The sequence below is a fragment of the Papio anubis genome, chromosome 4 (genome assembly GCF_008728515.1).
Source record: "Papio anubis isolate 15944 chromosome 4, Panubis1.0, whole genome shotgun sequence".
NCBI lineage: Eukaryota > Metazoa > Chordata > Mammalia > Primates > Cercopithecidae > Papio > Papio anubis.
The window spans coordinates 128,461,080-128,472,506 of record NC_044979.1 but is presented as its reverse complement, the minus strand read 5'-3'; positions in this window follow the sequence as shown (position 1 = coordinate 128,472,506).

Below are 11,427 nucleotides of genomic sequence, written 5' to 3'. Positions count from 1 at the left end.
TCAGCCTCCCGAGTAGCTGGGATTATAGGCACATGCCACCACGGCCGGCTAATTTTTGTATTTTTAGTAGAGATGGGGTTTCACCATGTTGGCAAGGCTGGTATCAAACTCCTGGCCTCAAGTGATCCTCCTGCCTTGGCCTCCCAAAGTGCTGGTATGACAGGCATAAGCCACCATGCCCAGCCTCCTGACCCTTTTTAAGCCACCCATCCACCTCCATGTCCACCATGGGTTGTGCCCTGGCCTCCCAAACCCAGATTTGCAGAGGCTGTCCCTGCAGGGAAACATGCCACGTGGTGAGCACTAAGGACTGGCCAGAGCCTCCAGGGTGGGCCAGGCATTGTGGCTCACACCTGTAATCCCAGCACTTTGGGAGGCCAAGGCAGGAGGATCACTTGAGGTCAGGAGTTCGAGACCAGCCTGACCAACATGGTAAAACCCCGTGTCTACTTATAATCCAAAAATTAGCCAGGCGTGGTGGTACGCAGCTGTAATCCCAGCTACTTGGGAGGCTGAGGCAGGAGAATCACTTGAACCCAGGAGGCAGAGGTTGCAGTGAGCCAAGATCGCACCACTGCACTCCAGCCTGGGCAACAGGGCGAGACTCTGTCTCAAAAAAAAAAAAAGTACTTAGGGTACAGTGATGTGGCGGCTGCCGACAGGCCATGGGAACCCCCAGAAGGGGGATCAGGAGGGTGAGGGGTAGTTGGAGAGGGCTTCCTGGAGTAAGGAAGGCTGTGCTTGGGCCTCAGGGGAAGATGGGACTTTGAGAGGCAGAGAGGAGGGTGGGCTGTGTTTGGCGGGGTGAACGGCAGGGGTTGGGGGGTCACTGGATGCCAGAAGTGTGTTTCTGGAGCTCTCAGAGGGGCAGAATGGTCAGGTGATGTTGGAAAGGTAGAGACAGTAGAAGCTGCAGCAGCACAATGCAGTGAGTGTGGCTCTGGTGGGCACCCAGCTGAGAGGTCACTGGGTTTCTGGCCCTGCACTGGGTGCTGTATGCGGGTGCCTTTCACACGTATTTCAGGAGGTCCTGCTGGGGCAAGGCGCCATTCTAGGAACCAGGGTTACAGCGGAGTGCAGACAGAGGAGGCATCTCATTTAGGCTTCACACCTAGGAGGTAGACGCTAGAGCCCACCTTACAGAGGGGGAAACTGAGGCTCAGTGTGAGTGACGTGTTAATACTGTGTGTCCCAGGGCTAGCAGGTGGCCATGGCCCCAGCCCTCAGGGATGGCATTGGCACCCAAGCCAGGTAGCCGCCTGGAGAACCAGCTCCACACTTACTCATGCCTCTAGTCATGCTGGGCTGGGAACATGCCCAGGCTCCTGGGAGTCTCCAAGGGTTCACCAGAGGTCACAGAGGGCTACTCCTGCACAAGCATGGGCTTTTCTCAAGCCCTCCCTTGCACGGTCCCCAAAGCCTGGCCTGGGCCAGCACCGGCAGTTCCAAGGTGAATTGGAGTGGAAGCTGGGGTCTGCTGGGGGAGGCAGAGGCAATAGCAGGCCCCTTCATCTGGAGGCAGGTGTCCCAGGGCAGGTGGAGGGGTGGCACATAGTCTGTAGAGAGGCAGGTGGCTGGGGCAGTGCCCAGGAGTCAGCCTTCAGGGTCCCAGGCAGCATATGGGCCATGGGAAAGCGCCGTCTCGTTCAAGTGCCTGTACCCACCTGACTAGCTGTGGGAATCTGAGCCTTCACTTCCTTATCACTAAGACAGACAAGTACACCTGCCTCGCCATGTGATCTGAATATGGAAAAAGACGGGCAGTGCCAGGTGAGCTGGGAAGACTGTTTTCCCCCAGTTGCCTTTTTTCTTTTTCTTTCTTTTTTTTTTTTTTTTTTTTGGAGATGGAGTTTAGCTCTTGTTGGCCAGGCTGGAGTGCAGTGGCATGATCTCGGCTCACTGCAACTTCCGCCTCCCAGGTTCAAACGATTCTCCTGCCTCAGCCTCCTGAGTAGTTGGGATTACAGGCATGTGCCACAGCATCCGGCTGATTTTTTGTATTTTTAGGCACCCTAACATGGTGAAAGGCCAAGCTGGTTGGCCAGGCTGGTCTCGAACTCCTGGCCAGCCTCAAGTGATCCGCCCATCTTGACCTCCCAAAGTGTTGGAATTACAGGGGTGAGCCACCGCACCCAACCGCCTTTCTTTTTGTCCTCGTTTGCAAATACAGAATGGACCTTAGTCTGCACACTCAGAAGTGCGAGACATGTATTTTTATTTTTCTAAAATTGAACTGGACTCCTACCAAAAGCCCCCAATGCATAGTGGCAGAAACTTTATCTGAGTCCATTTTGGATCATCGCTTGCCTTGGGCTTGCGCCGGGGCCTGGAACCTTCTGTGAGGCCCACCCAGTAGACTCTTGCACAGCACAGAGAGACTGAGCATGAGAAGGTCCATGCTTGAAGAAGGCCTAACAGCCGGATGTCGGTGCAACGATAGGAGAGTGGAAACTGAGAGGTGAAGAGATGACTGGCACCCAGCAGGGAATTCCCAGGAGGGTGAGGCTTCGGGAAGTTTCCAGGGGGACAAACCCTGTTAAGAATGGCTCTAGGGCCGGGCGCGGTGGCTCATGCCTGTAATTCCAGCACTTTGGGAGGCCGAGGCGGGCAGATCACGAGATCAGGAGTTCGAGACTAGCCTGGCCAACATGGTGAAACCCCGTCTCTACTAAAAATACAAAAAAATTAGCTGGGCATGGTAGCAGGTGCCTGTAATCCCAGCTGCTCGGGAGGCCGAGGCAGGAGAATCGCTTGAAACCAGAAGGCGGACGTTGCAGTGAGCCGAGATCGCGCCATTGCACTCCAGCCTGAGCAACAAGAGTGAAACTCCGTCTCAGAACCACCAAAAAAGAAGAATGGCTCTAAACCAGGAACAGTGGTAATCCCAGCACTTTGGGAGGCCAAGGTAGGAGGATCACTTGAGGCCAAGAGTTTGAGGCCAGCCTGGGCAACATAACAAGACCCCGTCTCTACAAAAAATTTAAAAATTAGCCAGGCACGGTGGCACGCACCTGTAGTCTCAGCTACTCAGGAAGCCGAAGTGGGAGGATGGCTTGAGCCCGGGAGGTGGAGGTTGCGGTGAGCTGAGATTGTGCAACTGCACTCCAGCCTGGGTGACACAGCATGATGCCATCTGAAAAAAAAAAAAAGAATGGCTCTGAGATTTTTTTTAGGTCACTTACTGAAGGCTCCCATGGAAGCCTTTCCTAACAGAACCACCATGAGAAGGTGAAAATTCTGAAAGAGATTATGCTTTTTTTGTTTTGTTTTGTTTTGTTTTGTTTTGTTGTTTTCAGATGGAGTTTTGCTTCTTGTCGCCCAGGCTAGAGTGCAGTGGTGTGATCTCGGCTCACCGCAACCTCCACCTCCCGAGTTCAAGTGATTCGCCTGCCTTAGCCTCCCGAGTAGTTGGAATTATAGGTGTGTACCACGACACTCGGCTAATTTTTGTATTTTTAGTAGAGACGGGGTTTCACTATGTTAGCCATCTCAAACTTCTGACCTCAGGTGATCAGCCCGCCTCACACTCCCAAAGTGCTGGAATTACAGGTGTGAGCCACCACGCCTGGTTGAGATTGTGCTTTTTTGAAGATGAATCAGTCGTTAAATTGCAAGAGCTCCACTGCACCCTGAAGCTGTGGGCCTCCCCAGTGTAGGGTGAGAGTACAGCCACTCCTGGGCTGGTTTTGTTCTGGGTCAAAAGAGATGACTCAGACCAGACGTGGTGGCTCATACCTATATTCCCAGCATTTTGGAAGGCCAAGATGGGAAAAATCACTTAAGCCCAGGAGTTTGAGACCAGCCTGGGCAACAGAGAAAGATCCCATCCTGTAAAGACATTTTTAAAAATTAGCCAGACATGGTAGGGACGAACGACTGTATTCCCAGCTACTCGGGAGGCTGAGGTGGGAGGATCCCTTGAGCCTAAGAGTTGGAGGCTGCAGTGAGCCATGATTCCAGCATGCATGACAGAGTGAGATCTTGTCTCTAAAAAAAAAAAAAAAGAGAGAGAGAGAAGCCCAGAATGTCTTTAATGTTTTCCTAACTGGGGATATCACATCTGCCCTCAGTGCCTCAGTTTCTCCATTACAATCTAGAGGCCCTGCCTGCTCTGACATGCTGAGTGGTGAGCAGGCGTCTGGCTGGAGAGGAAGGCATACTTGGACTTGGACCAAGCCTCAGAGGGCAGTGGGTGAATTTCAGGCCTCAGGTCAAGGGAGCCGTGGGCCAGGGATTTCTAGGGGCCAGAGGTGCTGGAAGGCACCAGGCTGAACTGGAGGGGACCTGGTGGGGGGCCTGGGGTTGCAGAGGGATGGGGGAGCTGGGTCCCCCAATTTGTACCAGAAGGAACTCTAGCCCTGCCTGCAAGGGACTGAGACAACCCACACTTGATCCCAGGGGCTGAACACCATTTGTAGCTGGTAGCTCTATAATGCCCAGCCAAGCCACACCCCACCTGCCTACAGTGGCACTGAATTAAATTAGAGAGACTGCCAGGTGTGGTGGCTCATGCCTGTAATCCCAGCACTTTGGGAGGCCAAGGCAGGTGGATCACGTAAGGTCAGGAGTTTAAGACCAGCCTGGGCAACATGGTGAAACCCTGACTCTACTAAAAACACAAAAATTAGCCAGGCATGGTGGTGCATGCCTGTAATCCCAGCTACTTGGGAGGCTGAGAAAAGAGAATCACTTGAACCTGGGAGGCGGAGGTTGCAGTGAACTGAGAGACGCGCCACTGCACTGCAGCCTGAATGGCAGAGTGTAACTTGGTCGCAAAAAAGAAAAGAAAAAAGAAAACCCAGGACAGCTAATGGGGGCTGTTCAGGATATGCTGGGAAAAGTGGTGGTGACTAAGGCAGGAGAGACCCTCTACCCAGGTAGCTGCTATAATATTCCATCCGAAGAACATTCTAGTAAGTCATAAAAACCTACAGGGGGCCGGGCATGATAGCTCATGCCTGTAATCCCAGCGCTTTGGGAGGCCAATGCAGGAGGATTGCTTGAAGCCAGAAGTTGGAGATCAGCTTGGGCAGCATAGCAAGACCCCATCTCTAAAAAAAATTTTTTTTTTAAAATTATCTGGGCATGGCGGTGGGTGGTGGTGTGTCCCTGTAGTCCCAGGTACTCAGGAGGCTGAGGCAGGAGGGTCACTTGAGCCCAGGAGTTTGAGGCTGCAGTGAGCTGTGATCACAATGATCACATCACCTCACTTCAGTCTGAGTAACAGAGTGAGACCCTGTCTCTAAAACACACACACACACACACACCCTAAAGAGATATGCAAATATATGCCCATGGTATAAATTTGGAAAATACAGAAATCTAACAACCCAGATGGCTGTTCATTTTTATGATGATACATTTCTTCCAGATTTCCCCCCAAGCTTATTAATTTTACATCTCACTGTTCTTCTTTCTATAAATTTACACACTTAACCTTAAAACATAAACATGTTCCCAGGTCTTTAAAAAGCTCTGTTTCTTCTTTAGCCTGTATCATGGTTATGTAACTACCCTGTGCCCCAGTTATAGACATCTGAGCAGCCGCTCACACCACAGACACCTAACACTCACGTCACACTTTTTTTTGAGACGGAGTCTCGCTCTGTCGCCCAGGCTGGAGTGCAATCGTGTGATCTCAACTCGCTGCAACCTCCACCTCCTGAGTTCAAGTGATTCTTCTGCCTCAGCCTCCCAAGTAGCTGGGATTACAGGCACCCATCACCACGCCAGGCTAATTTTTGTATTTTTAGTAGAGACAGAGTTTTGCTGTGTTGGCCAGGCTGGTCATGAACTCCTGACCTCAAGCGATCCACCCGCCTTGGCCTCCCAAAGTGCTAGGATTACAGGTGTGAGCCACCACGCCTGACCCCATCACACTTACGATTTGCTGGTTACAAAGCCCACTCACGTTACCATGTCATCTCCCCGAGTAGCCGGACTTACTGGAGGGGACTGAGGCTCAGAGATATTAAGCAGCTTTCTCAAGGCCACACAGCATAGTGTGGCAGAGATTTGAACCTTAGTCTTTACCATTTTATTATACTTCAGAACCCAGGGCAGGGTCTCCCACTAGCCTAGGGCTTGGTGTTGGTTCCTGAAGTGGGTTGTGGCCGCACCCTCTTTCCCCACCACCGCTCTGGTCTCATCCACACTGGGTGGCTCTTTGCTGTCCCCTCCTGGCTACCAGCAGCTATTACACAGGTCCTGCCTATGTAAACCTTTAGACTCATAGTTAATCCTCTGGGTTCATTTATTTGTACATCAAAAATGTATGGAGGGCCAGGTGCGGTGGTTCACGCCTGTAATCCCAGCACTTTGGGAGGCCGAGGCGGATGGATCACAAGGTCAGGAGAACGAGACCATCCTGGCCAACATGGTGAAACCCCCGTCTCTACTAAAAATACAAAAATTAGCCGGGCGTGGTGGCGCGTGCCTGTAATCCCAGCTACTTGGGAGCCTGAGGCAGGAGAATCGCTTGGACCCGGGAGGCAGAGGTTGCAGTGAGCTGAGATTGCGCCACAGCACTCCAGCCTGGCAACAGGGCAACAGAGCAAGACTCTGTCTCAAAAAAAAAAAAAAAAAAAGAGAGAGAGAGAGACAGGAAAGCCCGCAAGTAAAGCCCAGAGAGAAACTTACTACAGGAGGTGATCGGTTGCACCAGCCTCTGCTGGGAGGTCAGTCCTAATGCCTGAGACTAGATGGAGGGGCTAAGCAACAAGTTGCAGTGGGATGGTTCAGAGCAGTTTTGGGGGAAGAGGTAGGGACCAGAGTGGAATAGTGGACTCAGGAGAGAATGAGAAAGACAAGTGATTGAATCTGCCAAGGACAGATCACCATTTAGAGGGCAGGAGAGAATGAACAAGAGTGGAGAGTGGAATGGATGCAGAGGGCTTTATATTTTTGGTGAAGGGAGGTGGCAGAGTCTTGCTCTATCACCCAGGCTGTAGTGCAGTGGCATGATCTCAGCTCACTGCAACCTCTGCCTCCTGGGTTCAAGCGATTCTCCTGCCTCAGCCTCCTGAGTAGCTGGGATTACAGGCACGTGCCATCACATCCAACTATTTTTTGTATTTTTTAGTAGAGATGGGGTTTCACCAAGTTGGCCAGGCTGGTGTCAAACTCCTGACCTCAAATGATCCACCCGCCTCAGCCTCCCAAAGTGCTGGGATTCCATATGTGACCCACCACACTCAGCCAAGAGAGGGTTTTAGAGGTAGGAACAGCAGCTGCATGATCTTCAGCATATTCAGTAGAGAGGGAGGTGAGTGGTGGGAGAGGAAGGAGGATGGGGGGAATGGCAAGAAAAGGAGTACCCTACTTAGAAAAGGAATGAAACTGGGTGTAGTGGCTCATGCCTATAATCCAGCACTTTGGGAGGCTGAGGCAGGAGGATCACTTGAGCCCAGGAGTTTGAGACCAGCCACATAGCAAGACCCCATCTCTATTTTTCTGGAAAAAAAAAAAAAAGAAAGAAGAAGAAGAAGAAAGAAACAGGATGGGTGGAAGAGGGTTGCTGAAGGCTCATGCAAGATCCTCTCTGCCTGCTCCTTCTCTCAGGGAGGGATAGAGGAGGGACAGTGGACTGAATGTCCTCATGGGGATGAAGGACGGTTGGGGTCAGGGTCCTAGAGGGAGGGCTGGAAGGAGGGAAGGAGACAGCCAGAGAAGGATGTAGGACACAGAGGTGCCATCGTGGATCACCAAGAGGTTCAGTACTGGCCAGAGGGAGGAGAGGAGGTCAAGGCACGTGTGGGGCACTTGGGAGATGCATCTGTGCCTGCACACAGCTGAAATCCCCAGGAAATAAGACAGGAGCAGGATGGGTTTCTGCAGCCAAGGTGAGACCAAAGTGCCACCTCACTGCCACCCTCAGTAAAGACTAACTTGCCCTTTCCCCCAACTCCCCTTCCAGAAGTAGCTCGCTCTCCTCTGCGTGCCACACATCGGGGGGTCAGGGAAAGCTCCCCCTCCTTGGAGAACTGGTATTCCTTAGGCCAGGGGCCAGTCCCTGCAGAGATGAGGAGCTGGGAAATCCCCTCCTCCCATCTCGCATGTCCACGCGTGCCAGACCCTGTGCTGCGGGCTTTTCACACACAGCTTCTTAGACGCTTAGCCTGTGAGGCGGGTGCTGTTGTCTTTCCCATTTTGCAACTGAGCAAACAGCCTGAAAGAGACAAAAACCAGGTAGTTAGCAAGAGGCCAAAGCCATTCCCTGGTCTATGCTGTTCTGCAGCCTGAGCCTGGGGTGGCCAGGCGGGGTTGTGCAGTAGGGGGAAGGAGAATAGCCCCCAAAAATGCTGCCAGAATGGTAAAGGGCCCGGACTGCAAAGCTAGTGACTTGAACTTTATTTTGTGGCACTGACGGTTTTTCCAGTCATTGTAATGATACAATAAGATTTGCGTTGTCTTCAAGTTACCATGGTAACCGTACTTCCACCCACCGAGGGTGGATTGGAGAAGGCAAAAATAGGGCAGAGAAGCCAGGGAGGGTTGAGAAGGTCTGAACCCAGGCAATGGGCAGCTGGGCCCCACGAGGGATGGGGTTAGGATCTAGAGGCAGCAGCAGGGTGTGAAGAGGGCAGAAGGTTCTGGAAGGGTGATGGTGGTGCTGGTCTCCAAGGCTGGATCTGTGATCCTGTGAGACACATCCAGGGGCCCATGTGCAGTAGGTGAAACCTGAGTGGTATTTACTGCAGGCAGGGTGGCAGGCAGGCTGGGGGCCTCTCAGAAGCGTGGAGCTGGCAGAGAGAGACCTGCCCAGGGCGCCGGAGGAAAGGGTGACTGTGCAGGAACAGAGTAGACGAGGTGGGGGAAACTTTGGGTAAGAAGAGCTGAGTCAGGAGCATTGAGGCAGCGGTTTTCAAACCTCAGAAGCAACAGCAGGACCGGGCACAGTGGCTCAGCCTGTAATCCCAGGACTTTAGGAGGCTGAGGCGGGTAGATCACTTGAGGTCGGGAGTTCGAAACTAGCCTGGCCAATATGCTGAGACCCTGTCTCCACCAAAAAATATAAAAATTAGCCAGGCATGGTGGCAGACGCCTGTAATCCCAGCTACTTGGGAGCTTGGAGCAGGAGAATCGCTTGAACCTGGGGGATGCAGAGGTTGCAATGAACCAAGATCACACCACTGCACTCTAGCCTGGGTGACAGAGCAAGACTCTCCCAAAAACAAACAAAAAACCGCCAGATGCAGTGGCTCATGCCTGTAATCCCAGCACTTTGGGAGGCCAAGGCAGGAGGATTGCTTGAAGCCAGGAGACCAGCCTGGGCAACATAGTGAGACCCTGCCTCTACAAAAAGAGAAAACAATGAGCCAGTGTGGTGCTGCACATCTGTACATCTGTAGTCTCAGGTACTCGGGAGGCTGAGGAGGGAGGATCGCTTGAGCCCAGGAAGTCAAAGCTGCAGTGAGCTGTGATCACACCACTGCACTCTAGCCTGCGAGACAGAATGAGACCTTGTCTTTCAAAAGAAAAAATTCTAGAATTGTTCTTGAATAGCAGTGGTTAACATTTTTTAAAAGCTTTGGAAGGTAGTGAACTCCCCATCGCTGCAGGCATTTAAGCAGAGATTGAGCTGCCACTCACCAGCTAGGCCGCTTCCCATAGAGCTTGCTGCAGGAGAGGAGAAAGGGACAGAAGAGCCCTGCCCGTTTGGGAGGGGCTGCGGGGAGGACTAGAACCAAGGGGGGGCCCCTCTACCCACCAAATCTACTTCTCTTTGCTGCTCCCCACAGCTCCTCCCTGCATATGGGCCGAGCCGCCCCTCTCCAGCTCCCTTTTGGGCAAACACAAGGGCTCTCCCCGGACCCAGGCCAGCTTCCGCTCCTTTTAGCTCTCCTCTGACCCTGGGGGTACAGCCATCCCTGCCAGCTTGAGGGGACTCTGGGAAGGCAGCGCCCCACCTCTCCTTCCCCAGAGCAGGGGCTCCAGACCCAGGGATGGAGCAGAGCTGCCAACTTCCTGTGTGACTCCAGCAAGTCAGGCTTGCCTACCTGGGCCTCAGTTTCCCAGTAAAATGGGAAGAATTGCCCATGCCACGTCTGCCTCCCCTGGGGCCACCCTGGAGTGCATGACCAGGTGAGGAGAAGGGATGGGCTGTCATGAGTGGGACGTGGTGAGGCAGACAGGCTGGCCAGGCTGGAGCGTGGACAGCCTGGGAGGCCTGGCTTTGCAACATGGACTGGGCCCTTCAGACCTGGCCCTGGCAAGCTCTTCTGCTGATGTCCCCATGACTGAGGAGCCCGTACAGCCCCACTGGTTGGGTCCAAGCTCTTGGTGGGCTCCAGTTTTATCTAGGACATCCCCACATCGTCTCCTCTGTAAACATTCCACTTTCATCTCAATTTAAGGAACTATGTCAAATTGCATGCTGCTAGCTGGGTGCAGCGGCTCACGCCTGTAATCCCAGCACTTTGGGAGGCCAAGGAAGGAGGGTCGCTTGCATCCAGGAGTTCGAAACCAGCCTGGGAAACATAATGAGGTCCTGTCTCTACAAAAAATAAAAAATTAGCCGGGCATGGTGGTGTGTGCCTATAGTCCCAGCTACTCAGGAGGCTGAAGTGGGAGGATCGCTGGACCCTGGAAGTTGGAGGCTGTAGTGGGCTATGATTTTGCCACTGTACTCCAGCCTGGGCAGCAGAGTGAGACCTTGTCTCAAAAAAAAAAAAAAAAATTACATGTCGCTGAGGAAGATCATTCCACCTACACTCACCTCTCTCTACACCAGAATTGTTTGAGGCCCATTTCGAGAAGCTCAGCTGTGGGGGAAACGCCTGCCAGGCAGAGGGCTGTGATCCCTTTTCGGGGGGTACAAGTGGAGAAAGGCCAGAAGCCTCAAATACAATAGCACCACTTGTCATTGTCCTCTTTGATCTCCTGCTAAGCCTCTCTCTTCTGTGGGGTCTCCTGTCACCCAGTGGTTGCTGTGGTGGGACAGGCTTCCTGGAGAGGATGAGCTGAGCCAGGCCTGGATGCTAGTGTAGGATTGACCTCTGCAGAGGGTACTGGGGGGACACGGGGAGGGACTGAACAGTGGCAGGCACAGGGATAGGTCCCTTTTTGCCTTCTCAGGAACCAGTACCATCACTTTTGAGCTGTGTGATCTTGGATAAGTTAACCTACTGTCTCTGATCTTGGATAACTTAACTTGCTGTCTCTGATCTTGGATGAGTTAACTGTCTTTGGGCCTCTATTTCTTTGAGGTGATACAGAACAAGGACATTCTCCATGATCCTCCCTTCTGCTGCCCAAGACCTGAGAGTCATTTCCTTGTCCCCAGTCACACACAGGCACACACCCTCTGGCCCCTGCCTCCCTCTCTCAGCCTTCCCCACCCCCTTTCCACCCTTCCAACTCTGTCTTGAGCTCTTGAGAGCTCTTTTTTTTTTTGAGACGGAGTCTCGCTCTGTTGCCCAGGCTGGA